Source organism: Carcharodon carcharias, chromosome 7 (genome assembly GCF_017639515.1).
Source record: "Carcharodon carcharias isolate sCarCar2 chromosome 7, sCarCar2.pri, whole genome shotgun sequence".
NCBI classification, from domain to species: domain Eukaryota; kingdom Metazoa; phylum Chordata; class Chondrichthyes; order Lamniformes; family Lamnidae; genus Carcharodon; species Carcharodon carcharias.
Window position 1 is genome coordinate 26,836,579 of NC_054473.1, and position 26,307 is coordinate 26,862,885.

The 26,307-nt window shown below is 39.1% G+C and overlaps 1 protein-coding gene across 1 annotated transcript in view; it reads left to right on the forward strand.

Annotated features, from left to right (window-relative positions):
* The first annotated feature begins 6,440 nt into the window (after window positions 1-6,440).
* Window positions 6,441-26,307, forward strand: part of atp2b2 (ATPase plasma membrane Ca2+ transporting 2) — a 543,565-nt gene continuing 523,698 nt past the window's right edge. The window contains exons 1-2 of the mRNA XM_041191496.1: window positions 6,441-6,514; window positions 7,064-7,349. The gene's annotated coding sequence lies outside the window, so the exon portion shown is untranslated. The remainder of the gene's footprint in view (window positions 6,515-7,063; window positions 7,350-26,307) is intronic.

Below are 26,307 nucleotides of genomic sequence, written 5' to 3' on the forward strand. Positions count from 1 at the left end.
ATAAATAAGTGTAAATGTAACCATTCAGAAATGAGTACAAAGCTTTGCATGAACACCAGGTGCCACAAAATGATTCTCATAAACACCCGTGCTTTTTTGGATTGGCAGCTTGTTATTCAGCAGGGCACAATGTGATGGGATTTTTCTGTATGCTGTCAGCTGGTTTGTGTCACTGGGTGACAGTGAGGTGACTCAGAGCATTAAGATGAGGTAAAAGCAGCATTGCAGATAGCAATCGAAGTGTAGGTGGAATGGACTGATACCGGATGAGACGAGCAGCGAGGTTAATAGCTTGATGATTGGTTCATGTCAGAGAGCGCCTTATAGGGTCCATTGAAGAAACTTTGGTAGCTTAGCAATCTGTATTTTATGATTTCTTATCTTTGGTTGCCTGCATGACTCACTGCATAGCTTAATATTTCTACCACTAAGCTCAAATTTTTCTGCACCAATCACTAAACCTAAGCAGTGATAGCTTTTTCAATAAATTTATAATTTTCAGTAAATGTAAAATGCAACACTTTTTATTTTAAACTGCATTTGCAGAGAAGTACCTGTAAAAGTGAGGTATAGTCCGTAATTTATTGAGTTAATTAGGTAGTCGTTCAAGGAAGTTGGTAGGGGTTTTCGACTTCTGCCTAAGACAGGGGGCCAGAGTCCTCGCTGTCCTCCAGAAGCTGGCGCTAGGGGGCTGAAGCCATTTTCGGGTTCGGGCCTCAGCTGGTCAGCTGCAGGTGCCAAACTGGTACTCGACTGCAGCCGACCATTTGGTGGGAGGACAGTAAATTAACCTGTTTGTACTTCTTCATTACAATTGGGGTTGGTTTGTGTGCGGGGGGGGGGGGGGGGGGGGAGGGAGGTGGGAGGGCGTTGGGCTGGGAGAGGGTGTGCGATGGGAACATGCATCATAGTATGATCCTGGTTTGTATATATAAAGAACCCCATGCTTGTTTTGGACAGGAGTGTTTTTTTTCCCCTTTACTGATTCACAAAATTACATCAGGCAGGCACTGTCAGCTCCCGATTTGTTAATTTTTCAGTCAAGGGGTCAGGGCTGGGGGGGTGGGGGCTGGTTTGGGAAGTGAGACAGTTGAAGATTGCACTCCATATCTTACTTTTGTTGATGCTGTTATAACGTTTAAAAACAATAATCATACCTATGAAAGGATTGCTGTCATTGTGGCAAAAGAAATTTAATTGTGTGTAAGCTATCCAAGTTTCCATATTTATTTACTAAAACCGATAGACCTGAATTTTTAGCTCGGTGGGTGGGTGCGATCGGTGGGCCCGGGATCAGCTCCCACGATTTCACGCTGGCTGTCCAATTAACGGCCAGTTAGCGTGAAGCGTGAAGCTCAGCACTGCTGGGATGGAGGGTGGACAATGACGTCAATGCGGGTGCGGACGAGCGCTGAGAGAAAGCTCCCTGAAGGCAAGGGAGCTGCCTCAGGGAGCTGCAGAGCCGAAAATGTTTCAATAAGGTTTTAAAAAGTAGAAAAAAACATCTGAGCGTCACAGTCAGGCACCTGAAAATATAGATGATAAAAATGCCGCCCACAGATTTTTATTTTTTATTTTATTTCATAACTGAAATCTCATCCCGCCCTTGGGTGAGGGCTTCATAAAAAATGTAAAGGCCGCCTGGCCGATACGCCCGTCCACCAAATTTAATGTTCGACGGGCGGCGAAAAATAGCAGACAACTGCGCCGTTAATGGGATTAAATGTCGTCTTAATTGTCGGCGGGCCTGCTTCTAACTTTTGTGCGCGCACGAGTGAAATATCGCGTGAGTGCGCGATGTTGTCGGGACGCTCACCCTACATCATCTCGGATGATTTCACGCCCAATCGGGTCGGATGCGCACCCACCCAATCAACATAAAATTCAGCCCATAATGTTCAGAATAATTACAGTTACTCAAGACAACATGTTGCTGGATTTTACATCTTGGAATTCAAATGCGTTCTATTCATATCTGGTGAACAAGTTACTCCCTCAATGTTAATAAACAAATGTAACACCTGTCTGCAAAGATTTAAAATGTCAAAATTTATACTTTTGTATATGTCTAATATGTAAAGAGATGGAATTCCCATTCAGCATTGAGCATAAATTCCAGTTGTACATGTGTAAAACATGGTTAACATGACAGAGTTGTGGCCTTGATATAGCAGCACAGAATGCAGGTAATAGATACAAGCAGTTTAGCAACTGTAATTCCATTGCCTGTAGCATATAAACAGTGAACCTTAGCATTGCACTATTTCTCAAATCAAGAATATTTCCAGTCTTTTAACCTTTGCGGTCTGTTAAACTTTTATCGAAATTTTGAATTTTAAAGCACATCATTGTGACAATGTTCATGCACTCATTAATGTAGCACCAAAAATCACTTGTCTCTTTCCCTGGCCAGAATTTTCCAGGCCTGTTGCATCACTTCGCCATTGGATGCCCTGCCTTCAACTGTCTAGGCCCTTAGATTTGGAATTCTCTCCTCAAGCCTCTCTGTATCTCCACCTCTCTCTCCTTTAAGGCAATCCTTAATATCTACATCATTGGCAGAGCTTTGGCCACTTGTCCAAGTGGAGGGTATAGTAGCATAGTGGTTATGTTACAGGACTAGCAATCCAGTGCTTTGGACTTGTGATTACAGTTCAAATTCCACCATGGCAGCTGAGGAATTTAAATTCAGTTTATTAAATAAATCTGGAATAAAAAGCCAGAATCGGTAATGGTGACAATGAAACTTCTGGATTGTCAAAAAATAACATCTGGGTCACAAATGTCCTTTTGGTCAGGAAATCTGTTCTTAGCTGGTCTGGCCTACGTGTCACTATAGAACCACAGCAATGTGGTTAACTCTTAACTGCCTTCTGAAGTGGTCAAGCAAACCACTCAGTTAAATTCAAGAACCACCAGCTTCTTTGAGGGCAGTTAGAGATGGGTAATTAAGACTGGCATTGCATTCCATGAATGAATTAGAAAAAAACTTAGGTGGTTCCATGTCAAGTTTTGTTCGATAATGCTCCTCGAAGTGCTTTGGGACATTTTATTACATCAAAGGCAGTATATAGATGGAAGTTACTGTGATGTAAAGGCTATCAAGGTGAAATATTAGGTCTACAGAAATTGGCATAGGTTTCCAAAAGTTTTTTAGTGCAGACCTCTGCCACTTAAATTATGGTACAGAAATAAACAAATTGTTGATACTTTAACAACAGGACCATCCAATAGTGTATACAAATGTGGAAGACAATTTGCAGGAAATATGGTTGACCGACTAGCACCTCAGGTGGGTCTCAACAAAAGCAATGCCGTTTGAGTTGTTTTGGACTCGAAAAAATAGTTTAAATAGATATTTGCATTGGATTTAGGCTATTACAAATGTGAAAATGTGGCACAGAGAGCCTATTTTTCACAAGCCATAACCCTTTGTCTTCTGTTAACCCACTTCTTAAAGCGTATATCTGTTTCCTGTTAGTGGAGTGGTGAGAAAGTTCCATATGGCAACCAAAGTTTCACCTATGTTATGAGGCATAGAATTGATCCATCTTCCTTGACAGGATTTTAACACTCCCTCATCTGTTGTGAGCAGAAGTAGAAAGAATCTGCGAGGAATGGGCATAGTGAGAGGAAGAGTGGAGATAGGAGCAGGAAAAGTTAGGGCAATTGGGAGGATAAAGTGAAATTGTACCAGGATAGCCAGTTCCCACTATAAACACTTGCTTTTTAAGGACAGTTCCAAGTTCCACACAAACTAGTTTCCTTGTACAGGTCACCAGTATGTTGCATGTGTTCGATTCTGCATATTGGGAGAAAAAGTTGAATTAGTCTTGGAAAAAGTTCTAAATTTCATGTAGAAATTCAAAGAACCACTTAAAAGGAAAATATGCATTTGGGGTTGGAATGAGAAATTTCCTGATGTTTCTGAGCTATTTGTTTTATATGTCGCTGAAAGTATTACCTTTTGGCCCATTGTGCATCAGATGTGCATAACAGTAGTTGCACTAATTATAGTCATTAAGCTGGGGTTTCTAAACCTCTGTTGATCAAGTATTTAAGTTTAATTGCTTTTTTATTGCTTAATATCACATATGATTTGAAATGATTAGCTGCACTGCTTTATGCACTGAAATTACCTTCCTTTTCTGCATTGCTGTGCCCTACATTGTGCTATAGCTCATATGAGACAATGTGGAATAAAGCAACATACCTGCAAGGTCATATCTTTACCTCATTTTAGTGTGGTGTGGCTTGTTGTTCACACAGTTGTATTGGTATTCAGAAGAGCACGTGAAAGAGACCGAGAAAGCATCAACATAGCTACTTTTTGTTAACTGTCTATGGCACGAAGCTGGCCTGGTATTGTCTCCTCAGTTTAGAGCAGCATAGTCACTAACCACTGTTATTTTCTGATTTCTATAATGGCATCCCCTATGATGTAATAATTTGAGTGAATGCAACTGCTCCGTGAAAATCAAGCTGAATTTATCAATAAGCAGGACGATAGCCACAGTAACCTTCAGGGTTTCCCTTGCCTAATAACTCGTATCAAGCTAGGCTCTTGTTACATAACAATGAGTCCACATCTGATTGCATTTTTGTTTGTGTTTTTGCATCTGTCACTTCTATATAAGATTTTACAACACTGCCGCACAAAATGCAAGTGACTATTTGAGCTGGCACTTGGAATAAATGGCATTTTGTATTCAAAGAGAGTGCCACCTCAGTTCAGATTGATTGATGCCACAAAAGCTCTTGGCAAAGATTATGCTAGTGTAAGATATCCTCAGGTTAATGGGAAAACAAGGTGTGATCACCACAGCCAGGATGATTGTTCACAAATTATATATCCCATTAGTTAAAAAAAAATAGAAAACCAAGCCCTATGTTAGATGGTTCAGAACCATGGCAGAGAAAGAGTGACTTAAGAAAAAGTACTGGGTTTACAAAGGGTTTTTCAACCATAATAAAAATGGAAAATGCTGGAAATACACAGCAAGTCTGGCAGCATCTGTGGAGAGAGAAACAGTGCTAACTTAACCTTTTGTTATGTTTTACTATGGGGTCACTTTGCTCGCGAACCGGTTGCACACTTATCTGTCAGCAGGTGAGTCGATTACAATATATAGCAGATGCAGAGACCAATATGAAATGAGCACATGCTATTTATTTACACAAACAATAAAGCTCTAAATTGATGTGTGCTTCTCCAACCAGACCCTACTAACATTAACATGTTATTTTTAGCCCGCGCTACACAGCTACTGGATCTTACAGTCACACAATCAATCTGCTCACATTCTCTTAAAAGCACATTACACCTCAGATTACCACATCTTTCAACACAATTTTTCAATTCTAATGTCTCACAAATGATACTTTCTATTTGTGCTTCGAATTATAGGCCCAAACTTGCTCTGGTCACAAGCCAAGCAGTTATGGTTGATCGGCCATCACCCTGACCACCCACTGACCATCTCTGCAATCCTGCAGCTCAATCAAGGCTCAGGAGGGGCATTTCTCAATGCAGGGAGTCCTTGTCCTTGACCCTGCCTCTGCCAGTTGTTTGCCTTTTAAGGGGCAGATGAAAGTATGTCCTCTTACAAGGCATTGAGAAGACTCCCAGAAGTTGTGGCAAGCTGGCTCTACAGGCACATTGCTGTTTGTTCCTCTGCCAAGAGACGCTTGTGGAACTTCAGGACACATTTATTTTCCTATCTGAGAGAATTCATTTATCCACGTTTTATCATGTTCGCTGCAAAGCCTCTTCTGGCAGTGTTACTTCTACTGTACATGCATAGTTAAAGAATTCCGTGATTAAATGATTGAGGCTGGACTAACATTTTAAAATATGATTTATATCTTTATCTTGAATTCTGTAATTGAGGCATTGCTTCACAAGAAAGTAATTAATTATGAACAAGCAAATTTTGGCAAGGGTTTTCAAGTTGAGAAAATGAATCGTATAGATGGTTAAAAAAGAGACGTTTTATACACAGTTTGCCATAAATTCTACAGATGTTCAATTCAGGAAGAAAGTAGGTGAGTGCAGAGGTGTATGATCATGCAGTGCTGCTGATGAAGGTTGACGGTCTGTGTCCTTGAAGCTTTCTCCCTATTCTGATTAAGTGGCATGTTCCTGGTGGTGTGTCATCTTCCATATTTGTCATTGCCCCAAAGGGATAAACTGAAATTTGCCAAATGATGCTGTACAGTACATTTTTAAAATATTTCTAGTTCACCCTTGCTTGGTGCAGTATCCTCAGCTTCTTGATTTAGTCCGGTTCTGAAGGCTTGAGACTCAGGAGCCTGCATGGCTTCTTCCCTCAGTTTATTAATAACATATTATCCGAGAATTTCAGGCCCCCCTGCTCTTCTTGTTGAAATGGTGCAGTCTGCAGTGGGACTCGTGTAATGTAGTCCTACTTATCAACCCCATACAGATGCTGAACTGTGATTAGTCTGCTGTATAATTGAAATCATTTTGGATTTGTGATTATAACATAGCCAAGTAAGTAACTGGAGCGTCTGCATAAAAATCTGAGGCTTTTTAACTGGCAGATTTGATTGTGACTTGTTAGGGTGTTTGCTTTTCTCAGAGACTATGGTTATGGAGAAAATGGTGTGGATACTATTGCTTAGGGAGAGTGATGCATTATGTTTCCGACTGCATGTGTTCCTAGAAGGTAATCTAATTGGAGAAATATTACTTCGGAATACCAAAAAAAAAATCATTTTTTGCAAGCTGTCCTTTTTTCATCCTGCTTATTGGCAGGAATGATTATTTTTTAGCTTTAGTGCCTTGTCAGTACATTGATATTATCTATGATTTTGCCATTTTTATTTGTGCTTATTGCATTTAGAGAATAATTGTGTTTTAAATAATCTGTTCCCAGCCAACTCAGAACTGTTGTAAATGCAGCTTCGTTATAATCTCCAGATTTAGTTATTCAGCCTGAAATATTCATTGCTCACTTCGGGATTATAATGTGTTACAAGTGATTCGGTCTGTTTGTAGACAGAAAAACTGTAAGTGATCTATTTATTTATTTTTTTTTAGATGCAATGATTTGATTCCTGGTTTAGCATCTTCAGTACATGAATTCTTGTGGGCAGTGTGAATTCTCCAGGCATTGAGAGAGGCTGGCAGGAAAGCTGTCAATTTGTAGTCTGCAGTAGTTCAGTTTATCGTCTGTCCTTGGACTCCTGCTTCAGTGGCAGCTAAGTGGTTCTGCACAAGCCTAACCAGTGGCTTTACACTGTTCTAGTTTTAAAATGCCTTAATATTTTCTGGAAACATGGAGTTATCAGACAGATTTGTCTAACCTGTTGCTTTCATCCAGAAGGTAGGCAACAAAGCAAATAAATCATTTTTTTATTGATGTTTCCATCAACAGTAGGCATTTTTTCCTGTATGTACTACTGTCACATTACGTTGGTGGTGGATGAGGGGGAAGCTGAAAATAATTGTTATGTGTCAAGACTTTGCGTTTTTCTTACCTGCTTATAGTCTGTATTTAAGGGGCATTCTGTGCTCTATTCCTCTTGCCTCTTAATGCTTGTGCTTTGATTTTTTTGGCATCCACTCATTTTTGTAACTGCAGTGTATAAATTGCCACCTGCAGGGGATGAACTGTATGCTTGCCCTGCAGTACAAGCAGTGGCATATTTCTGCACGTTGATGTGAAGGTAAATAGCCTGGAGCTGTATTACATTGAGTTTTGTGCTTTATACAATTGTACCTGCATATCAAATTTTACATAATCAATTAAAAGAAAGATTGAGTGACTCTTTTTTGCACAATTCCTAAAAGTTAAGCAGCTTAATCTTTTGTTAATGAAATTCCTCCTGTGTGCATTTGTTCACTTGAAAATTGTTTCAATTCTGGAGCGAAAAAGTTTTAGATGTAATTTTCTTTTGTGAATAGATTGTAATTGCTGTTAAGACCTTGCATTTATTTGGCATTTGCCGATAGTGTGACATTGTGGGCAGGCTTCCATTATAACTAACCTTGTCAACTTTAATGTGATTAAAGACACATTTTTCAGCAGTGTATTGAACACCAGCAGATCCATAATGGTTCATAAAAGCAATAGTCATTTCTTGGTAGGGCTGAATTTAAAATAATGTTCCTGAAATTGAACAGGGCACTTCCTTTTTCACAATTTAATTTGCTGTAAGGTATTGTCATCTGTTAATGATATTTCATAATTTCATTTCAACATTTGGGATGCCCTTTAATTGGGCAATAATTATATACTTGGAATTTCATGTCATCTTCCTGTGAAATTTTCTGCTTTTAAAAACTATTCTTTAAGCACCTTTCATTTCCAAGTTCCATTTCCCATATATACACAAACATACACCAATAATGCATGCCATTTTCTGGCTGAGAATGTGCAGGTAAGCTGGTTCCACACCTCTGACAGTGCCGTTCCTGGACTGACCACTAGGAGATGCACGAGAGTGGCACGGGTTGGCTCACTTTCCACTTTATCCCACCCTATCTGCAGGGAAAAGCTTGACGGCACTTTCCAAATGGTATTCCAGTTTGAACAGGATTTGCTGCAGGTTGGCATTAACTCTGTGAGCACTAAATGTTCATGTAATGCTTTCCCATTCAATATCAAATACAATAAAATATTATCTTTAAATTATTAATGTTTGAGCATTTAACAGCATCCCCTGGATAAACAAACAAGGAACTTTGTTTTATTTTGTATTTATGCTGAATTTAACAACAATATTTATTTTCCATGGGCCCATATTTTGATCATATTTTGAAATTTGGTGTTTAAAGTTAACATAAATGAAGATAACTTGATAAAACATTTGATTGAGAGTGAATTTGCTTGCTTTTCCATTATTACCCCCCCAACCTCACCCCCGACCACACTTGTCAATTCTGCAATGGACAGCTCTATTCTAAGCCAACTTTTTACTCCATTGGGACTTATTACATATATCAAAACTTCAAAGTATATAAATCTCCCCAGTGCTTGATGATTCCAGTGGTTTAGCTGAAACTTCAAACTTGGATACAGGGGGCTCATAAACACTAAGCCATGGCCGAACACTGGATGACATGTGGCTTAGCAAGACTATCATTTCCATCACCACCACCCCTCAACACTCTTCTGAAGGTTATTTAAAAAGATGAAACTAAAAAGAAAATGCAGGTGGCTGAGAAATAGCTGCATGAAGAAATTCCACATAATTGCTGTCATCCAGCTCGCGGCTCTTTAATTATTTAGCATGATTTATAAAATGCAGAATTAAGACATCTAAGTTAGCATGAAAAGCTTGCCTTGATTTCCCATACTTGTATCATGAACTTAAAAGAGTCACTTTGTCAATTTAGTTATGATGTTGACGTTTCTCCTTAGTGCTAGTGTCATAAAATGATGCTGTCAGAACCATGGTGGCTAGGATAAAGCTCCAAAGAAAATGTACTTTTATTTGAAAGAAGACAGTTAACCATCATTCTGCAGGTAAATGGTACTGAGGTTTGAGTGATTGTTCTGAAACCAAGTAGATGATAATCAATCTGAGTTACCTATGAGCCTTCACTGCAGGTGCTGAAACCTTCCAGTTTGTACAGATTAGTGATTTATGACTATCCTCTGTTTCAGCAGCCCCATTTATTTAGCATTGGATTAGTGATCTGTTGTGGGTGTTAAACAGTTTACTGCTTCAAGTTCTGAGATTGATTGGCTGCTTAGAAATATTAAAACCTTGATTGAGACTTCCAGTTGCGCAAAAGTCAAATGATAATGCAAAGATAGACAGGTCATGTAATCTGGATTTTTTTTTAATCATAAAAGTCAAACATTTAAAAGTAATAAACTTTCCTGACTTTCAGGATACTTTTTCATGTTCATTAACTTTGAAAGCAGTCCCGTTCGCCCATGCCTGCATTTTACAGCTCAGGTTGTTGTGAAAATAGTCGATGATGCTGTTCTCCTTTTCTAATTTGCCTCAGTAGAAGTAGACTTATCGATGCATGGTAGATTATTAAGAAAATATTTTTTCGTGTTCTGGAATCTAATCTCCAAGTTAGAGGAGCTACTTCCCAGCCTATTCCTTCTGTTATATTACCGGCTGAAATTGTGACAATTTCGAGAGAAAAAAAGAAATCCTGTCACGGTTGGTTTGTCTCTTACAATCTACTGCATGATGATGCAATCAGGCTGCATGTCAGAACCGCGAGAAGGTCCCCAGAGGTGAAAGTAAAATGCAATCACATTTTAATGAAAAGTGAATTTGCTTATGAGCAGTCATTTAAAAATATTAATCAAACTATGTTTTTTTTGTAATTAAATTTAGGTTCTTTAAATTTAAAAAACATACAGTTGTTCAGCTATAATAAGGGCATTTTTGATTCCAATCCCCGCAATATGCAAGTCTATTCAATTTTTTTGTTAATCTTGATTTTTTGCATTTTGAAGGTTCTCCCTTTTATGTAAAAAGAATATTCCATGATCCATATTCAAACAAACATGAGCAGTGAAGTCATGGCAGTGTTTTGTTCAATTGGATTCATGTTCCACAATGTATTTGTGAGGTATATCTATAATTTCATTGTATAAAATATATGTTTCACCTTTATATAGGTTTTATTAAATATGAATATTTCTCACGATGGATGATTGCTTCCGCAATGTTGCAACAATTTTCAAACTGTGCAGTCATATGATTTGGTAGGTGACATTCTATGCCACATGTCTAAGCTTTCTTCATAGTCCATCATGGGACCATGTTCATAAAGGGTCAAATGCATGTGGAAAAACGCAGCATTGTTTGTGGGCTAAACCTAAACAAATCTTTAAATAAATTTGGGCAAAGCTATATTAAGGTTAGGTGGTTTCACACAGAGTAGTGACCTTTTTTGAAATCCAGTTGATTGACTACAGTTAAACCAAAATGGCTCATGGCTCCTCTATTAATGGAGGACACAGGTTATAATGAACCTATTTATAATGCAGTGTTTTATAGAGCCTAAAGGCAGTGTTCCCAGCTAATATGTTTTAATTCTGACTTCAAATATCAAACAGTTAAAAATGTTCACTACGTCAGCTTCTTGACTGTGATATACAGTGAGAATATAGGCATCCAAAATGCCACTCATATGATAGTGGCATTACTGTCAAAGCTGCAGATACTGTACTTAATTATAGCACTTCACACTTTGCACAAACTGATCTCAAGGGTTTTTTTAAGATTAGAAATTTACACAAAATTAATCTTGAAGGTGTTGTGTAACAGGAAAGAAGAGCAAAAGCAAAATACTGCGCTACTGGATATTGCAAAAAAACCCAGAAAATGCTGGAAATACTCAGCAGGTCAGACAGCATCTGTGAAGAGAGACAGAGGTAATGTTTCAAGTCGATGACCATTCTGATGAAATGGTCATTGACTTGAAGCATTAATTCTGTTTCCCGCTATTCGTGCTATCTGATCTGCTGAGGGAAAAAGAGCATGTTTGAAACAGTGAAAAAGATATACGGCATTAGTAGGAATAAATGACCTCGCTTTCCCAGCTGCAGTCAGTATTAGCATCAAACAAGGGCCAAGTTTTGCTGCCAAAATAATGGTGAGTTTAATGTGCATGTTGTTGTTAATGTGTAAATCATGCAGCAACTTGCGGTGAGAGAACTTCAACATTTTGCAAGGCCGATTTGTGCCACTCTGCTGTTAACCTTGTGGAAACTGCAGCCTGCCCGCAACCAAATTGCTGATTTTTTGCACTAATTGCCAATTAACCTGGCAGCAGAAAGTTACGGCAGCTGTTTGACAACGTAAGTATGTTTTTATTCACCAGATTTATGTTACTGGAATGCCAATCAACTTCTCTGGTCCAGAAAGGAAACAATTGAAACTCTGGATATTCATTTTCATTGTTGTAAATTGTTGTTAGAGATTTTTGAAATTTAATATTTGCATTTTTCTTTCTGACTTTTCCTTTCTGCCTCTATCCTCTCTTAATCAAATCATTCTTTCCCTCTCTTTATTTCTCTCTCTATTTATTTGACTCTAATTCGCTGTTTCCTTTCCTCATCCTCTCCATTTTTTCCTCTCATTTCTTAATTCTCACTTGGTTAAGGAAATACATTGTTGGTCCCATTGTTCACCTAGTTCCCAGATGCCCTGTTGCCGTCACTGTGCCGTTATCAACTCGCACCTGCAGGGCAAATACTTTTTGAGCTGAAGGGTGAGTGAAGAAGTGCAATTAATGGGGCACTCTGCGAGTTCTCTACTCTAGCAAAATCTGGGCCAATATTTATGAGCAAGCTGTAATTTTCCTTCACAGGCTTAGGTATGCCATTTGAAACAACAAAATGAGATGATTATGCCTCTGTCCTACATAGGTTTTTCATTTTAAAACTGAACCTGTCTGGAAGGCTTTAGGCATACATTTCCTCTTATCTATAGCCTGGCCTCATTTCTCTAGCGATGTATGGTTCATTTTCAATCTCACAGGGCTTATTACCCAGTCAGTCTCTCTACCCAAAATGGTTGTCTACAGAGGTTAGTAGATCACCTACATAAAGGTGTACTGTGCTAAATATATAGATGCATTTATTTTAAAAGTGTCAAAAGCTCTTCAGGGAATGAAGGCACCAAGTAGAAAGCCTGTGAGTGTGCGTGAATATAATGTTCTTATTGGCCTTCTTTGGTACATATTTTCTATTTACTTGTCAAATATATTTCCTTAAATGAAGAGGCACTCTTGTGCTATTCTAATTCTTATTCTGGTGAGGATATCATGCAGAATTTTTAAATTTGCTCTTAAGTAAACCATCACTAGTGATATGTAGTTTAGAGATTGACTCTTTTTCCTCGATACCAATTTGATTTTATTCTGATTCAGCCAGAGGTGCTTAACATTTCAAACATGTTGTTTTCTCTGGATTAATTGCACAAAGATGTGAAAATGTGCACTGTGTTGTCACATAGAGGTCTGTGAAATGGTGTGTTCTGGGAACGTGTCCTAAATAACTGAAAACCAAACTCAAAGTAAGTAATGACTATAAAGTGGCAAGCAACTTATTAATGAGATAAGGAAAGAGCTGCCCAAAATTACCAAGTCCATCAGACCTGTGTCTCCAAAGGAGGGGCTTAAATAAAAGTTTGGAACTACTGATTTATAGTATTCACAAAACAAATTGTATTAGAGAAAATTATCCATTAACCTTCACAAATCATTAACGGAAAGCATCAATTCTCAGTGGTTTTTTGAAATCTGTTTTGGGGGGGGAAATACTATTCAAAGCATTTGGCCTGCAAGGTCCAAACGTATATTTGGTATAAATGGAAGGGTCGCTGTGGTGTGGCAGCCAACCACTTGTTTTGCAATGCAAGTGAGATTTGCAGAAGGTGTCACTACAAAAATTTATTGTCAACAGCACCTCTGTACAGAAGCCAGGCTGGTAATAGAATGCAGCGTGGGTGGTTAGGTGGGTGAGCTATTGCTTGAACAGTCATATCAACAACAGTTTTCATTACTGTAAAAGGCTTTTATTATCTGACTCTTCATAGTATTCTGAATTCCACATTCCTACAAAGTAATTGAGATGCTTAACATGTGACTTGAAGGTAATTAAGAAAAGGAAAATCAGGAATCTTTGTTGCCCAAAGAAAAAGCAAGCTGTTTCTGAGTGAAGAGTTGGCTTGGCAGTGTCAAAAAAGTACTAAATTCTCCTTATAATATTTTTGGCTCGGCAAAGAAAAAAATGCTGCACCAAAACCATATTGCTGATCTAACAGTAATGGAGGTAAATAGGGCTGGCCAAAGCCAATTGCCAAAAGTTCATTGAGTATTAATGTTGTATTTCACTTATTTCGCATAGGCTTTCAAGTGGAAATGTGTCGCTGTCTATCCCAGTGCATTCTGAAATATAATTAATTGATGGGTCTGCTTGCGAACAGATGGATAAATTAGGAGCTAATGAATAAATGTATTTATGTGTCAGATTCACTATCTAGAAATGTTTGCCATTTTTGCACTGTTCTTTTTGTTGGTCAATCTTTTCATAAAAAGAAAGACTTGTATTTATATAGCACCTTTCACAACCACTAGACGTCTCAAGGCACTTTATAGCCAATGAAATACTTTTGAAGTGTAGCCACTGTTTTAATGTAGAAATTGTGGCAGCCAATTTGCGCATAGCAAACTCCCACAAGCAGCATCGTGATTATGGCCAGAGAATCTGTTTTTGTGATGTTGATTGAGGGACAAATGGCCCTGACACTGGGGATAGCTCCCCTGCTCTTCTTCACAATATACCATGGGATCTTTTACATTCACTAGAACAGGCAGATGGGACCTCGGTTTAAAGTCTCATCTAAAAGACAGGACAGCATCCTTTAGCCTTAATTTTTGCCTTCAAGCCCCGGAGTGGGACTCGACCACAAAACCTTTTTAACTTAGAGGTGAGAGTATTGTCAACTGGGCCACAGCTGGCACACGTGAGATTGTTGAATGTCAATGTCATGAGATTGAGATAGCATGCCCTCTTGAAAACAGGTATGATGCTTCAATAATGCTTAATTAACCGGTACAGATCATACAGCTTCCCTTCAGCATACTCGGTTTGCATCTTTACATATTTCTGTGCCTCATTTCCCATCCATTCATAAATAGGCATCAGAAATTTGTAAGTGAGAGTTTGCCAAGTATTGACCTCAGACTATTGTCCACTCACGCCACCGAACACGCCCAACGCTGGCGGGCACTGAAAATCCCGGCCACGGTCAAGAGTAGGAATTTCACAACTGCAGTTCAAAGTGAGGTTTTCCTTGGTCTGAACTGTGCATCTAACCCAGCTAAGGGACGTAGGAAATGCACAAATAATATGTAAAATGATGCATATTTCACAGAAGCTGAAAATTGAAGTTTTGCTGTGGGGAACCACCAGAAGCTCACACAAAGGGAAGAGTCTACAGGAGCTGCAAATGCATAACAAAATGTGGTCATTGACTGTCCATTCATAGAATCATGCTACACAGAAGGAGGCCATTCAGTCCTTTATGCCTGTGCCAGCTTTTTGAAAGAATTTTACAATTAGTCCCACTCCCCTGCTTTTCCACTGGAGCTCTGCAATTCTGTTCCCCCCTCAAGTACAGTAAATTTTTTGTTATCCAGCATGTTCCAAGAGTGGATGGTGCCAGTTAATCAAAAATGCCAGTTAATGGAGTGTTATATTATTCTGGACACAAGACAAAGTGCTGCTCTGTCTTTGAGGGGTTGAGATACGAGGGGAAGTTGCTGGACAGTCAGGGGCTCCAGCACATCACTGTAAAACCACTATAACTGAAGACCAAACTGACAACACAATTGACACCACGACCTTCAGACCGGCTTTTAAAAAAAATCGAGCTGTCAGTTTGGTTGATAGTTGCTCCGGGTGGTATCTGCTGCTTCCAAACTTTAGCCAGCTTCATAGGTTTCTAGCTGACTTTTTAATAAGAACATAGGACTTAGGAGCAGGAGTAGGCCAATCAGCCCTTCAAGTCCACTCTGCCATTTGATAAGATCATGGCTGATCTAGTTGTGGCCTCAACTCCACTTTCCTCTCTGCCCCCCTATAACCCATGACTCCTTAATTGTCTATCAAAAATCTATCCAATAAATTCAATGACCCAGCCTCACTGCTTTCTAGGCAAGAGATTTCCATATACCGTGACCCTTAGAGGAAAAAAATTCTCCTCATCTCTGTCTTAAAAGGGACACCTCTTATTTTTAAACTGTATTCCCTAGTTCTAGTCTCTCCCACAAAGGAAAACATCCTCTCAGCATCCACCCTGTCAAGTCTCCTCAGGATCTTTTCTGTTTCAATAAGATCACCTCTCATTCTTCTAAACTCCAATAGGTATAGGCCCAATCTGTTCAATCTTTCTTCATAAGATAAGTCCTTCATTTATGGAATGAGTCAAGTGAATCTTCTCTGAACTGCTTCTAATGCAATTATATCCTTTTTCAAATAAGGAGACCAAAACTGCACAGTACTCCAGATGAGGTCTTACGATGGCCCTGTGCAGCTGCAGTAAAACTCCCCCACTTTTATGTCCCATTCCCCTTACAGTAAACATTGAAAAGAAATTTTTTAAAAATTGGAACCAAACAGATCACCCGCGCACTGAAGATCAACCCTGACATTGGGGTTTCAGAAATCTGCCATTTGACTCTTCGTTTCCGACCTTCAGAACCGGCTTTTAAGAAAAAATTGAGCTGTCAGAAATTCTGGTTAATAGAGTATTCTGATTGGTACAATGCCGGATAACACAAGGTTTACTGTATTTATCAATTTTGCTTTTGAAAGTTACTATTGAATCTACTTCCTTTATCTGTTCAGACGGTGCATTCCAGACCATCATAATGCATTCCTTAAAGACATTTCTCCTGATCTCCCCTCTGGTTCTTTTGCTAATTACCTGAACCTCTGGTTACCAAGCCATCTGCCAGTGGAAACAGTTATTCCTTATTTACTGTATTAAAACCTCTCATCATTCTGAACACCTCTGTTAAATCTCCCTTAACCTTCGCTGCTGTAAGAACTAAAACAGCTTCTCCAGTCTCTCCACACAATTGTAGTCCCTTTGACTCTGCATGAGGTCTACTTTGCTGATGAAATGTTATTCATTCTCATCTACGGACCTTTCTTTTTGTAAGTAGATAGGAATTATGCAGCCTCATTGGTAAAATCCTGTTTTGGTCAATAATTGAACGGTTCACCAGCAGCCATGCCAGAGCCAAACAATGCTACTAAGAGTTGATTAACACAAGTAATAGTAAGTGCATGTGAAGTTTAGAAAATCTATGTTGGATGATATGGTTTTACTATGGACACTAGAGTAGAAAGCTAGTTAATCCACCGACCTTGAAGAGGTGCACCGTGGTTGATTGATACCAAATATATCTCGATATCTTACTGGGTGCTGGTGACCTACTTTTAGACCTTCATTAATTCAGAATATATCACCAAGGACTTTCAGCAAATTTAGCAGATAATCAGTCTTTTTGAATTTAGCTGTAACAACCTTAACCCCCTCTTCACTTCCTACATTCTTTGCAGTCATTCTCCAAAGGTAAACTAAATTAGAGTTGGAATGTACATTTAGGATAAAAATTTGTGAAAACATTCTGACTCTGGATAGTACAGGTAAAAGCAACTTGAGGTTTATAAATTTAACAATAATCCTTAAATCTGATTAATTAACTGTTTTAATTAAGGGTTAAAGCTGGAAGAATATTCTGTGTTGTCCATTGAAGCCCGAGGTTTACTTGCACTACCATAGCTTGATAGTTGGAGGTGGCAGCAGTGTGTACCATCTACAAGATGCATGGCAGAAACTCACCAAGGCTCCTTAGGCAGCACCTTCTAAACCCACAACCACTACCATCTAAAAGGATAAGGGCAGCAGATACATGGGAACACCACCAGCTACAAGTTCCTCTGTAAGCCAGTCACCATCCTGACTTGGAAATGTATCACCGGCCCTTCGCTTTTGCTGGGTAAAAATCCTGGAAGTCCCTCCCTAACGGCACTGTGGGTGTACCTACACCATATGGATTGCAGCGGTTCAAGAAGGCAGCTCACCACCACCTTCTCAAGGGCAGCCAGGAATGGGCAATAAATATTGGCCTAGCCAGCGATGCCCACGTCCTGTAAATGAAAAACAAAAAAAAAAGTATGGCTTTAGAATATTGGCCATTCACATGATTTGTAGTATGTTGCAAGATCTGAGCATTTTGTTGTACTACCCTCTCTAGTGCCCTCTCTGTTGGGGAGATTTAAATAAAGTTATTGAATAGTGGCTGCCTGCTGTAAATCCACATGGTAAGTTTTTCTTGATGCAATACACAATGTCGATGAGCATAGAATAGGATTTTTTTTTGCATTTTATTTGAGAAATTAAGGACTGAAAAACACTGTGACACACACTTTGGAGCTTCTAAAGTTGATTTTGATGAAGTTTGAGCAATTTGAAAGAACCCTGTTTGTGTGCGCATCATATTCAGGTACACAGTAATTCACCATAGTATGCTTTTTAAAAAGAAAAATGGCACAGAAAATATATTTGAGGATGATGAGGGAATTCAACCCTAACAAAGAGAACTGGTATAATTATGAACAAATGTTACACATTTGGCTGAAAGTGAATAAAATAGATGAGGATAAAGTCAATGTTTTCCTCACTATGATAGGGCTGGATGCTTTTGAGGTGGTGTCTAATCAATGTTGCAAGACCTGCGAGACCCCACTACTGTGGGATATGCTGAAATTAATGAAACTCTGGACTTGTATTATGGCATGACCAAGAATTAAGTTGCATTGTGAGTTGTATTCCATCAAGGGAAGCAGTTGCCAAGTGAGACTGTTGCAGATAACCTTATCAAATTAAAGAAATTCCCTTGCCACTGTTGGTATGGTGTGAATTTAGAAATCATCCTCAGAGAGACATTCATTGGGGGCCTAAAGAACAATAAAATCCAGGCCAAACTTCTGAACAAAGGCAATAAGCTGACCTGGAAGGAGGCCTGTGATGAGGCCACAGCCACAGAAAAGGCAGAAAGGGATAGTTGCAAATCGCAAGGGAGTTGTTTTCCTGAGTTGGCAGGGGAGGTCCATTGGATTTTAGTGAGATCCAGGCCAGGACAGCCAAGCTCAGTCTCAGAGCCAGAAATTTAGATGCTATTGTTGCTAATGGTAGCCAGCAGCCATTTAAATACCCCATTTCCAGCCAAAGTGCTATGCCTGTGGGAAAGTTGGTGATATCCAGATGGCATACAAGTTACAGCAGTGCACTAGATTGAGGTTGTGATGAGTCTAAAGCTAGTTCAGGCATCTGGATGTCCTCAAATGTGCATGTGATAGAAATGGAAACATAAGCTGATGTTATCAAGCAGGAAGATAAAGAGTTATACTCAGTCAGAGAGCAAAAAAAACTGCACATGGAAGATGAGAGTAAAAGGGCTGAAAACAATTACAGTGCCCAGGAAGTGGAAGTCAGAGGTTCACAGCTTACTTTCATTGTTAATACAGCTGCAGCAGTTTCTGTTATCTCGGAAGGAGAGTACGAGAAGTCCCTAAGTCACATTCCCTTTGGAAAACTAGAGTGAAACTGACTAGTTATTCCAATTACAGTAGTCCAGCATTAGGTGAAGTTAGTGTTAGGATGGAATATGATGATACATCCTATTACTTGTCATAGGCAGTTGTAGGAAGGAAAAAAGCCTCCCTAGTGGAGGATATATAGGTTAAACTGGGCTAGGTTATTTACAGTTGGGATCAGTAGGAATATGTCTGACATTGAGAAAGTGCTTAGTGAGTACAAAATGATCCTTTAGCAAGGGGGATCAAATGATAAAACTAACCATCAGTATTAAATACCATGATGAGTCAACAGATGATGCAAATGTGGATGCTCCTTTGAGATTTCCATTAAAGGCCGATTAATTTCTCGCCACTGAGTTACCTGTGAATTATTTTACGTACTTAAATAACTTGCCAGTGTCTGCCAGAGAAATTAATGAAGGAATTTGCAAAGATGTGGTGCTCAGTAAAGTGCTTCATTGTGTCATGAATGGCTGGCCTGAAGAGTGAGATGATGAGAAATTGCAGCAGTATTTCACCCATAGAAATGAAATGAGTATAGAGAAAGGCTGGCTCCTATGGGGTTTAAGAGTCATTATTCTGCCAAGGTTTAGAGAGGGATTGTTAGAGGAACTTCATAAAGAGCATACAGGGATAGTCGATAAGAAAGCAGTAGCAAGAAACTGTTTTTTGTATCCAATGGTAGATAGAGATCTTAAAGAGTTGGTGAAAAGTTGTGAAGGGCGTCTGATAATGAGAAATGATCCAACCAAGGTTCCTTTCATTCCATGGTCAAACACAAGAAAACTGTGGGAATGTGTACATGTCAATTTCTTTGAAGTGGAAGGGAAAGAGTACCTTGCTTTGGTTGATCACTATAGCAAGTGGATAGCTGTTGAGTCTATGCCAAATATCGCAAGTGCCAAAACTACTGAGGTTTTGAGAAATTGGTTTGCAATTTATGGGTTGCCAGAAATGTTGGTAACAGCTAATGGTCCACAGTTTAGGTCGGAAGAGTTTGAAATATTTCTGAGTAAGAATGGAATTGAATACACTCTCATATCACCCAGCGTCAAATTGTGTTGCAGAAAAAAAGTGTACAGCTTATGAAGAGGTACTTTGCAGAAGTATTTGTTAGGCAGTAATTTGCATCTTTCTCTTCAACACAGGCTAGACAATTTACTGTTCCTTTACAGAATAACACCACAGTCTACAGCAGGTTGCTCACCTTACCAGTTAGTGTTTAAACATGCTCCTAAGACAAGGTTTAGTTTACTTAAGCCTGACATCAATAGCAATGTAAGAGAAAAGCAAGACAAAGTGATGATACATGAGGCATGAAACTTAGAGTCTTCAGTACTGGTCAGAGGTCATGGCGGAAACCCACTGAGGTGATGAGGAGGAGTATGTGATTGGAGTTTTTGGAAAGAGACTAGATGCATTCACATATTGACTGAAGTTTGGAGAGAAACTCTGTCAGTGACATGCAGATCATTTGATTGGAAGAGGAAATCTGACAAAGGGAGAGAATGAGAAACCTCCTATAGTCCAAATTCCTCTTACAGCTCAAAGTGAAAGTCACAAAGAAAGTGAAAGCCACAAAGAAACTGAAAGTTTATTGATATCACATAATCCACCAGGAGAGCAAAATGAGTCACATTCTTTGATTAAGACAAATGAATCAGTGTCACAGTCCCAAACGTTAATTGGAGTTGGTAGTCAAAGTTCAGGTTTGACGCAGTCAGAGATGTTTGGAGAGCAGGATCAAGCTAATACTCAGACAGAAAGAGAAAGAAGCCAGATAGGTTAATTGAAAGCATGTAGGAAGGAAGAATAAAAACGTTATTCTTTTCATTATTCCTTGTGAAATAATATTTTTGTTAAACACATACTGGTGTAAAGGAAAATGATTTTTTTCTTTACATGTAAATTTCTCTAGCAGTATTAGGCATATGTATGTTGGTTGTGATTACAATAAAATCAAATATGCAACCCAAGCTGTTAAATTTTCAGATATTGTTGTTGTTGGTTTAGTCATATTGTTTTCTGAGAACTTTATGTACATGTACCATTTTACATTTTAATGTAAAGTTTGTTTGAGTAGGGAGGGAGTGTGGTATATCACAAGATCTGAGCACTTTGTTATATTACCCTCTCTGTTGAGGAAGTGTAAATAAAGTTGTTCAATAATGGCTGTCTGCTGTGAATCCATGGTGAGTTTTTCTCAGTGCAATGTACAACATGATCCTAGGCTTTGTCAGAACTAAAATTCCCATTATAGTTAACACTGGATTAGATGCCTCCTACCATTTTATATCAGCAGAAGTTATTCCATTGGGTGGTACCAAATATACTTCAGCCTTTCATTCTTTCAGAAACACTTTAATTAATCATAATGTCCTGTCCTAAAGCATTTGCAATGAAATTAAATGACCAATATCTATGATTCAATTAAATTTAATTGATAATCATTTGATATAGCACTCCTATTGGTTAGGTACATACAAGGCAAAAGTCAAATAGCACCAAAATAAATAGTGCAGAATATTTGCACTACATTAACATGGATGGAGAGGGACATGAAATTTTCCATTAGTCTAACACCTTAAGGCCTATCTAACCCCGTCAATGTATATTTTAAGAACTACAGCCTCCTAAGCAAAGCATCACTAAAAAGATTGCAATAGAATTCAGGTAATGGCAGTTATTACTGGCAATCATTGAAAGTATATATTTAATCACATTTCATGGAGCTCTGACTCCTTCCCATGCCCCAGTGAAGCGGTGAATAAGGTTTGGCCTATTTAGTAGATTTTTTTAACAGAAATTCTCAGCAGATTTATATCCATTTCTCTCTGTTCCTTCCATCTGTCCCTGAAAATGACACCTTTATGAAGTGGCAGCTCATAATCTGAAAATAACAACAACTTATATTTATATAACACCTTTAACAATAAAATGTCCCAAGGTGCTTCAGAGGACCATTATAAAACAAAATATGACAACGAGCCACATGTTAAGTCAGATGGCCTAAAGCTTGGTCAAAGGGATAGATTTTAAGATGTAACTTAGAAAAGCGAGATAGAGAGACAGAAAGATGTCAGCAAGGAATTCCAGGGCATGGGTCCTAGGTAGCTGAAAGCATGGCCACCAGTGGTGGAGTGAATAAAATCAGGGATGCTGAAAAGACCAGAATTAGATGAGTATAGACATCTTGGAGGGTTGTGCAAGTTAAGACACGCAAAAGCCCCTTTTCTGCAGGACTTTTGATAGACCATCTAACTTCATTTTTATTCTTAGATTTATACTTTCTTTTCTCATTCCTTCACCATTATCTTCATTGATACCATCTCTAAGGAAGACGTGCAAGCTTTTTAGATTGCATACCTCTCCCTATTGACAATACTGTTGCTAATAAGTATGGCCAGATTGCAATAAGGCCATTGCTTACCCTGCCCAGCACCCTGCAAACAGCCCCCAAAGCTAACCTGTTTATGACTGACAGACATCAATGAAAGCTTAGAACATAATAAAATCTGAATATAGCAACTCACAAAGCTATCACACTGTGCCCAAATCTACCAGACATTGAATAGGTTGGTGAGTGGAATAGTATAGCTAACTACGAATGTCACTCTCTGCAAGGTAAATTATTTGGTAAGGCTGGTTCCTATGTACACCGCCTAAGAGATGGGCACAATGCTGACAGCCACCAAGTCTGTGAGATGGGGAAAAAAAATCATGTGCAACACCAACCTCCCCTTTACAAAACCTACAGAAACCTACCAACAAAATCCACCATCGCCATTTTGGGAAACAGCAGCTAATATTCATGCAGTCTGGTATCAACCTACCATGCAGATGGACTGAATTGTGGGATGTATGCAGCAAAAAGAACTACCCCTTCATCAGCGACCGAACAGCAGAGATCCCTGGTTTTCACCTCTCTCGAGGACAGTGGATGGTGGACAGTACTCAACTAAATCTGCACTCGGCATGGATGATGTGGTCACCTGCTGCACAAGTGGAAGATGATGAACATCCAAAGTGCGATTATAGCCATGAGTTTCAGGCGATGGAACATATCACATCAACCTGTCCACTAAGATTTTTTACAGGAGGTACCTCATTTTTCCACCCGTTATCTCAGGAGGCCAAACTGGACATGCCGTCATATGTTTTTTCCACCAATGTAAGTAGTACTGGAATGTACACCACATCTTGTGAATCATACACTATGAATGCAACATATAGTATTAGTTTACATCCAAAGAAAACTTGCAGCAATTTAAAAGAAATGCTGACAAATATATCTCAATTTCAAAGTATAAGCATGGAAACAAATCATAACATTTTTTGCTGGCAATAAGCGTGGAAAATAAAAGCCACATGAGACTGGTAGAATTTTTTTATTAACAGGTACATTTACTTAAAGGGAGAAAAATGTTCTAAAATATGATGTGGCATTTCCCTGAGAGAGGAATTTTCCAGTTTCAGCTCTGTGAATAAGTGGAGATGTGTCAGAGGTGGGTGGGGTGCTGTGTCAAAGGTGAGTGGGCTGCTGAGTCAAAGGTAAGTGGGCTGCTGAGTCAAAGGTGGGTGGGTTGCTGTGTCCGAGGTGAGTGGGCTGCTGAGTCAAAAGTGGGTGGAGTGCTGTGTCGGAGGTGAGTGGGCTGCTGAGTCAAATGTGAGTGGGGTGCTGAGTCAAAGGTGGGTTCGGTGCTGTGTCGGAGGTGGGTGGGGCGCTGTGTAGGGGGTGGGTGGGGTGCTGTGTTGGAGGTGGGTGGGGTGCTGTGTAGGTGTGTGGAGCGCTATGTAGAAGACGAGTGTCTCTTCATGGAGCAGAGAAAATATAAGATGACTCAACTCCTAGCAGCATCAACCAAAAAGTATTAAAATGTGACAGTACAAATTTCGTCACAATGAAACAGATTGTCTGAAGCTTTCTTTATCTTTTCTTTATCTTACGAATTCAATTTTTCTTTATCCCTTCTGTCCCACCTTCCTCTTCAGTGAGAGTCCCGGTGATGTTCAAATGAATGCCTCACAGCCGGCAGCTGCATTTGACTCTCCTTGGTTTCTCAGCATTATAAAGAGACAAATTAATTAGCATGTGACTTCCCCACAGGTTTCATGAACTGAGGATTGCGAATATTATAAGCTGACTGTTTTAGCTTCTTCCTTCCGTTTGACCCTACCTTTCATTAACATAATTCCAGTTACGTAGGAGATACAATATATCAGCTGCATACATTTTTAGACATTAAATCTAATTTCCAGTAAAATCTAGAATTTTTCTTTTAAAATTACCTTTACAGAGTTTGTTGAAAAACTAAATTACACAAAAGAATGATGATACCCGGCCTTCATTGACCTGATTCCATTCTGTTTCCATTCTCTGTTTTCTTCAGTTCTCACTCTTGTTACTGTCATGATACCTAAAAGCTTGGACCAGTGCAGAGCCAGTGGACATGAGGATGCACGTTGCTAAATGAGCACAAAGTCATTGAAATAATCATTCAGAGAGGATAAATGCGGCCTTTCACGTTATAAGGGATAATGTTCTGACTTTGCACTTTTGATGTGTGAGGTTCCCCTCAGAGTGTAAAATCAAAGAATTACACCTGCAATGGACACATTACCCCTTTTCTAAAATATTTTGTATATAGAGATCTTGCATATAATGCACAGCTAGGTTGCAGGTCGTTTTATTAAATAATTGTGCACAAGTGTGAAAAGCTGATCTTTCTGCTTTTTTAAACATTTCTAAAATGATTTAATAGATCTGAATCATAGAAATTCTATTCCGGATAAAATGTACATTCCTATACAGAATAGCAGAAGTTTGAAAACAATTTGGCTCTGATACACTGTGTGGCCTTTCTCGTGGAAGAAGAATGGCAGAATGAATACATAAGTCCTCTTGAACAGAGTGGCCCAAGCTCTGATCTAAATTATTGTGAGCTGGTCCTTCACATAGGTGAGGCAAGCACATTATGCCAATTCCAGCAGTGACTGTTCAGAGCAGCTGACTGAATTGGCAGAGTAACACCATGGTCTTGTTCACAGAAATCAGTCCTTGTACCTAGAGATATGAAGGCAGTGGAAATGCAGAAATACACTCCACTCATGTTGATGTTGGAGGGCGTTTGCACAAGGTCAGCCATGCAATGGCACTCATGTGTGCTGGTCCTCCTTAATATAAAACATTTTGAAAATAAATCAATGAATGGCTGATAACCCTGACAAGCACCAGCCAAAAGCAAGAGTAGACTTTTTTTTATCCTGGATGGAATATGTCATCATTCCTGCCGAGTACTATTCAAGTTATTTGTCTTGTAATCCTACTCCAATAACACAGGACTTGTAGAATCATTTTAAGTCTTAAATCAATTTGCTCATTATGGTATACCAGCCATCCTGTACCATGATAATGGACTTCAGATCTCAGTGTTGGTGTTCAACAAATTTTTGCAATGGGTAGGCACTTAACATTTTTGAATCATGCACAATTCAATATCAAATTAAAGAATGTGGTTAGAATAACAAGTTTGCCGAAGAAAGCCTAGTTATACCAACAAGTTCTACTTGATTGGAGAAAATCTCACACCATTGGAGGGGTTTGATTTTCTCCAGGGAGACTGATGGGTTGAAAAATCAAGGTGTTATTTCTAACTGCTGCGTGCCTTCGAGAATCAGGAATTGTGGAAGGTGTTTTCAAAAGGCTATTAAAGTACGAAGCGACAAGCATACTATTCCAGCTGAGCAGCAAGATAATTAACACAAGCTAAAGGAATGAAATGTTGTAATGATGTGCCAGAAGATGCTAACAATTGTACAGAGGTGAAAATATGTCAAGAGAGTCCCATTTGGAGTTTATGTAGCTGAGCAGAACAGAGAACATTTGAGGTTCAAACCCAGGCAACTTGTGAAGATAAAGGAATCTCCTGATTGATCCACAAGATGTAGGGTGGATCCCAGTTTGTACAGATTATCTCCTGTTGAACCTTAGCTCAGCAAGTCCTGTTCAGACTCCACATCTCCCTCATTAAATGTTTACAACCGCACTATCTAATTGCCGTAAAAAGAAGTATAAGCCGAATGTTAGTTAAAGGTTTGTGTAAGTGAAAGAAATTTGTAGATTGCCAGGTGCTTGTACATTTCTGGCTCAAAGAAACATAAGAAATAAGAGCAGGAGCAGGCCAAA